This window comes from Trematomus bernacchii, unplaced genomic scaffold (assembly GCF_902827165.1).
Source record: "Trematomus bernacchii unplaced genomic scaffold, fTreBer1.1, whole genome shotgun sequence".
NCBI lineage: Eukaryota > Metazoa > Chordata > Actinopteri > Perciformes > Nototheniidae > Trematomus > Trematomus bernacchii.
In genome coordinates this window covers 1,227,280-1,234,157 of record NW_022987550.1, presented here as the reverse complement: position 1 = coordinate 1,234,157, position 6,878 = coordinate 1,227,280, and positions in this window count along the sequence as shown.

The following is a 6,878-nucleotide window of genomic DNA, read 5'->3' as shown; positions in this document are numbered from 1 at the left end:
CGAGTCCAAGTCACTCTCCAGTCCCCACTTTCCGAGTCCAAGTCCGAGTCACCTAGGGAGAGTCGGAGTCAAGTCCGAGTCCGAGTCACCCAAGGGGTGTCCGAGTCGACATTACCTGTGTTCGAGTCCGAGTTCAAGTCCGACTCACCCAAGAAGAGTCCGAGTCAAGTTCGAGTCACAAGTCTTCATGTATTAGTCTTAGTGGATATATTTGTTTAAATGTAGCTGTAGCTCCTCTACATTGCTTTTATCCTGTCATTTTATAACTCGCCTCCAGGTGCACTCGCCAGGACAGAGTACATCTGACTCGAGACAAAACTTGCTCGAATCCGAGTCCAAGTCGGAGCGTCAATGTACAAGTCGAGTCCGAGTCATCGTGGGCGAAACATTCACGAGTCAGAGTCAATCATTGCGAAAGCCCGAGTCAAGTCACGAGTCGTGAAAATCAGGACTCGAGTCCGAGTCCAGGGTTGCGGTCGAATAGTCCAAAAATCAGCTCCTAAGTTCTAACCCTATCGTCTATTCCTTGACCTCGGAGTGAAACGTCATGGGGTTAAGGGATAGTGGATAGGAGAATTCAAAAGGATTTAGGAGAAGAGACTGCGGTACTTTAGAGAATCGACTGCACTTTCACTATCCGACGTGTTTATGATGCGCCAGCGGAGGTCATAAATGTGCGTCTGCTGCTGTGGGGAAACTATGGAAACTACAGTTTTCTATACAGCGGACTACAACATGGATGTTTAATAAGAACGAGGGACTACTGTAAACTCATCTAGAGACTCTGCACCGTGCTCTGATGCTGTTGTTTTATGCTTTATGAACGGGGACAACAGAGAAACATATTCTTCATGACCAAAGTTGGAATTGAAATAAAAAAGGAAAGTGAAACTTATGCTCGTCACCCTCTCCCTCCGGTCCACATTAATACAAATGATCCCAATACGTATGATTGTATGAAAAGATCTTAAAATCAATACAAATGTATTTATTATAAACGTTAGTCCTTAACATCTATCACTGTGTATATCACCATTCAAACATCTTTTAAAAGTTGAACAAACCCCACACAGCTCAGTGAAGACTGTGAAATGTTGACTTTATTTGATCATTTCAGTAAAAACTAACGTTCATATTTCTCTTTTTGATTATAATACTGATGAACGTTCAAAACAAAGCACTTTGGCAACTTACCACATACGTTTTAAAATGCTTAATAAGCACCGTAACTTTCATGATATCATTTCTCGTTCATAATCGGTTGTTTCCGTGAACGGCCGACTGTTGTGTGACGGCAAATGCGGCGGCCGCAAGGCATTGTGGGGCAGCATTTTCTCCTCTCCTTTAGGTGAGGGAGGTCCAGTGGTTCCTAAGCTAAAGGAGGTTATAAAGGAAGTTTGAAACCTCCTTTCCTTTTAATTTAGAGAATTGGAACGGCACTTATCATGGCTGCCACTGAGGGACTTCCAGGTCATTTCACTCCGTTAGGAAGGTTCCTAAGCTAAATGGACTATTCGACCGCAACCCAGGACTCGAGTACTCCATCTCTGAGTCAGATACACAAAAATAAAGTAGAGCGTCCTACTCGGACAAGATCCTGGGGTTTGTTATTTCTAAACTTATTCATTTCATGGTTAAAATAAAAACAGAAAAAACAACAACTTTATATTAAGGAAACAATGCACATATGTGCAAATAATACTATAAATATTGTGATCAATATTACTTTCTATTATAGTTTCCTATTTCTACGACATTTCGCTCACCTTTATTGTGACTCTATTGAAACGTTTATATTTTAAGACTATTCAATGTTGAATGCCTAAACACACTGCTGCTCATGTAACACAGTATATAACTCATTGTACACTTTTGATTTACTCTATTGATGTTGTGTTGGTGATTTTTGAGCAATCTCTGAAGGAATAATTTATTTGGGGGGTTTATTAAGTTATATCTTATCTTATAGAATAATCAATAATATTATTCAGCTAACTTTTATTTGGCTTCTTTAGTCAAACTCGTGTTTGGGTATCATTTGCCATTTTCTTCGGCTGTTAAGATTCACTTTTAGTTGTTGTTATATCAAAATAAAATATAGTTGTTGTTAAGGAATAATTCTTCTAGATATCTAACCTTTTACTCTGACATATGTTATCCCCTTTAAGGAAAGGCCTTGGTGCCATATGTGTTGTTGTCACCAGTGTGTGACCGGTCAACTTGACTGGCACGCAGGGTAATTGTTGTGAGAACACTGAGGCACTTCCTTATCGGTGTTTGTGGGCTCTAGGATGTGAAATCCTTGAGGCCATGAGCGTCGGACGCAGGTGATTCAGTGTTTAGCCTACTCCTTCAGAGATGTTGATTTCTCTCTGTGAACCAGTTAAAAGATCTAGCATAGAGAGAGGCTCTTCAGAATTGACGTGGCAACTCTACCGTGTGGTCAGAACCTCTGACTCTTTGATTTGTGATGTGAATCCTCCGGCCGAATACTCTGAATAAACCCATCAGTGTTTGACATCAAAGCTCCAACTCTCACCGTGTCTCCTTCCTGAGTCGGTGACTCCATGCATTACTACACAGAAGTTTCCTCCACAAATTGGCGTTGTCGGCAGGATACCAACATATCTTCAGAGACTGGTAAGTGTGATTTCAAATCTACATTTGGACATTGCCTTACCAGAATCTGTGATTGACGGTATCCTAAAATTATCTGTGAAGCTAAGCGGCTGCGTTTCGTTTTGGTTAATGAACATTTGGGGCTAGTAACCCCAGGGGATCATCCAGGGACTCTGTCTTGGCTGGTTCCCTCTGTGTGTGTGCTGCTCGGGACTTATGTGCCGTGCAGGCATACACGGAGATGTTTAAAAAGACCTTAATGAGGGCAGCAGTAAAGTGGAACTTCTGTGTGAAATCAAAATAGAGATTTGTAATGAACAAATCGCCGAGATTCCGGGGGTTTCAGCGGCCAACACTAGCAGTTAACTAAAGCAGCCATAGATATTACCCCCAGCGCCTCTAAAAAAAACACGGCTCCAGCTGCTGCAGCTCCGGGGAATGTGTGTCAAATACCTCCCCGTATCTGCATGAGCTGGTGAAGTGAACTCAGAGGGAGAAAATCACAGCTTTTGTCTATAACTTTAACTCACACCACCGCCGTCTCTATTAAAAACGAGACGGTTTAAAAGCACTCTCGTGGCTTGTGGCCGTTTACGATGTGCTGGCAGGTGCGAGGTGCGTGCATTACCTGATGCGACAGGCTCCCTACATTGCTGAGGAGCTGATGTCGGTCCGGGGTGCATACATAAAATGATAGGCTAATTGATCATGGGTGGGCAGTGGTATGCAAGTGTAGAGCAAAACTGTGTTTCATCGTTGGGATGAGCATGATGGGAGGTGTGTAGGCTGGTCGAGTAGGACTACAGTTAACTGTGTGGTTTCGGATAGAAAGGGTAGAGGAAAAAAGTCTATGTGCCCCAGATCGGGGGGGCATAGCACCACTAGAGCAGGGATAGTGGAGTCGCAAGAGGATAAGCTAGTTATTGCTCTTGGACGGTCTTCAGGCACCGATCTAAGGACTTGTGTACAAGGGTGGCGGCACGAGTCAAGGTGCCCCACTGGATTCCCACTGGGAGAGATCATAATAGTCCCTACCCCCTCTGAAACCTCTTTAATCCGGACTAAATTGAGCTGGATGAACTTTTGCTGTCACGCTGGTGTTTATTATGAGTTCATCATGTTTGTTTGTCTGATTGTTTGTATCAGGGGTCTATATTGGTTTGTCTAACCGCCGTCTTGTGCATGTTTTGTAACAACTAATAATGAATCAGTCCATAGCCAGGGTAAAATAAACTAAGCTTTAGTTAACTCACCAAAAGTAAATGACTTGAGAAAGTTAAATAATATATAGTGTTTTGCAAAATTCTGGTAGTATAGATGTGCTGCAAAATGAAACTAAATAGCAAAAGAGTGTTTTATGTCCTGCATCTGAGTGTGCAGAGGAAACGTAAACAAGAAGCACACTGTTCAGGGTGTGCGCTGCATCTGAGTGTGCAGAGGAAATGTAAACAAGGAGCACACTGTTCAGGGTGTGCGCTGTAGGTGTAAGAAGAAGAGAAGATTATATTACTTTAAGAATACATTCTTAAATTGTATTGCTGGTATGTTAAGATATGTTTGTGACCTTTTATAAACCCTATGCCCCGTCCTGCACCCTGAGACCCTAAGAGGCATCACTGCTGGTCGTAAAAACCCTGCCTGAGGAGGTCAGGGTGGCAAAATCTGTGCTGTTTTAGGTCAATATTGTATTATTTGTTTCATTTATTCTTAAATCTATGTATTGTATGGTAATAAAAACGTAAGGTATTGAACACATTCCGAAACAAAGCTGATAAGACAGAACTTGACTCAAACATAATACAAATTATTGTTGAAACCTTTTGCGCTGTTGCTGCAAAATGGAAACTTTGTTGATTATCTATTCCAACTGGCCACTGGATTCAGATAATTAATATAAGTTGAAGTTTTAATTACAGTTTTAAATATAGTTTAACATTCTTTATTAAACTGCTTCAAATGATTTCTCGTATCAACCAATTGGTCTCCATAGACATTACTAAAATTATAATAGTTGTTAAACTACTGACAAGTTTTCTGAAACCGAGTTTATGAACAAAAGAGTAAAGGTCGCTGGTTAAGCCAGGATCAATATATTTGTTGACGTTTTCATTACAGTGTGCATAATAAATGTGTTAAATGAATTGAGCAATTCTTTAAAAAGTATAATGTTGCAATCTCTTTACAATAAGTAATTACAGTTAACAAAGAAGTAGAGGTTGTTTTCCAAGGGCCTCTCCTTCACAGCCCTACACTTTAAATCATGAGACTTTCAAATCATAACAGACAGAGATCGGTATCACTTTGTGTTGCAAGCCAAATCCATGTAAAGGTTCTACTTGAGCCCAATTTAAATACCATAAAGAAAGTATTGAACCCAGCTCAAGCTAAATGTCAAATGTATTTAATTAATGTGCAAGTGTTTTGATTTATTTCAAATGTTCTAATCTCAGCTTCTTTCGAGTTCAGTCTAAGCAACAAATTGTTTCTCATAACATTCTCACTGCTGTCCCAAATGTTTTAACCTTGGGCAGACAAGCTGTTCACACACCCACACACACACACTTTGGATAAGTAGTCACCTTATCCACATTGTAAATTGTTGCCTTCTTTAAAGTTATTAGTAATTTAAGATGAATTATTAAATTAAATGTGGTACATAAGATAAAATAAATAAAAATAACTTTGACTTGATCATTTTGTTCACAACATTAGACCTGTCCTCTAATCTCTACTAGAATAAGATAAGTGTGCATGTTTGGATGTTTTATCACTCCTGTAATGTACCTCATCTTGATATCCTTTTCATTACAGAGCTGGGAAAATGGGTTATTGATTAGATTCTGATCCGTGCACGTCCAATTTTGACTGACTTTAGTTTTAATATTAATGTTAATTTGACTTCAACCCATAAGTAATTATTTAAATTAACTCTAAATGTCACATGATGATGGATTAGTGTTCCACATTTCTTCCACTAATTTGTTTTACAATTAGGCCAAAGGTAAAGAGAGACATTGATGACCTTGTGTCCCTTTTGTTAGTACGTGGTTCCATTTTGTCTATGGCCTTGGACGGCTTCACTAAAAGTCACCCAGTTCTGCCCTGCTGCAGTCCGGCTGAGTGCAGTCACAGAGATGCTATGGCTGCTCTACATGACATTAATGGTCTGGTCTGAATGGACACCATTTCCTGCTCCCAGAGAGAATGACACTCCTCAAACTGAACATTACAGCCGTTGATACTGTCTCACATGGGTCTGCTCCCCCCCACTGAGCCATGAACTGAAAGCATGACATCTGCTATAAACACTTGGAAGCCTCCCTGTCACACCAGCACCAACCCTTGGGTCAGTCAGATGAGACTAACGGCTTCACTTAGGGCATTTGGTTCAGATACATGACTCTCGTTACCGCAGAGTGGGTTGTTTTTAAGGCTATTCATACTGCTATGCAGAGGATGCCTGTAAGTGGGCGAGCTGGTAAAAGCCCCTACTATTGTTCAAATAGGCCTAATGTCAGGGGTCTCTTAATGTCTAGTTCTACATGTATTCACATTATATAGACAATGTTTCCACCTGGTAAAACTAAAGGCTGCACAAAACTCAGGCTACAATACAACCATTCTGTTCTGCTCTAACGATTCAATGTATAGATTCTACATCAAAACAATTAGCTTTTATTGTTTCCAATGATAACGTCACCTTCAGTGGAGGAATGCAAACCTGTTTTCAAATGTAAGGTTTTGATTTTGTTTGACATTTCTCAGTAATGACACCCTCAGACACCCAATATCATTCATGCTATGCCTTCAGTAATAACTCAGATGTTAAAGGGATGAAACTTTTCCTCCCAAATCAGATATGCTTTGTTTTTCAACAAATGTATCAATTTCCTGCATAATATATGTTTATCACAATGGTTTTTTGTAAGCTGCACACAGGTGATACTGAGTCTTCTCGATTAATAGATTATAAACTATACCATGCTTAAATAGACTCCTAAGTTATTATTTCATATGTACCATATGCAAGAAAAGGGAGGGAAGAGTCAATTATATTGAGTAATTTATTATATTTCTGATAAACTAATATGTTATCAAAAGGTAAATGGTGAATTAATATACATTTAGAATCATTGAGAAGGGGTTATATCCACAGGGACTAGCTCACCTTTAACTTACAATAACATTTCTCTGCTATGGACTGATGAGTATATGATTCTTGCATGTTCAATGACTAACACAAACCTTCAAAATGATAA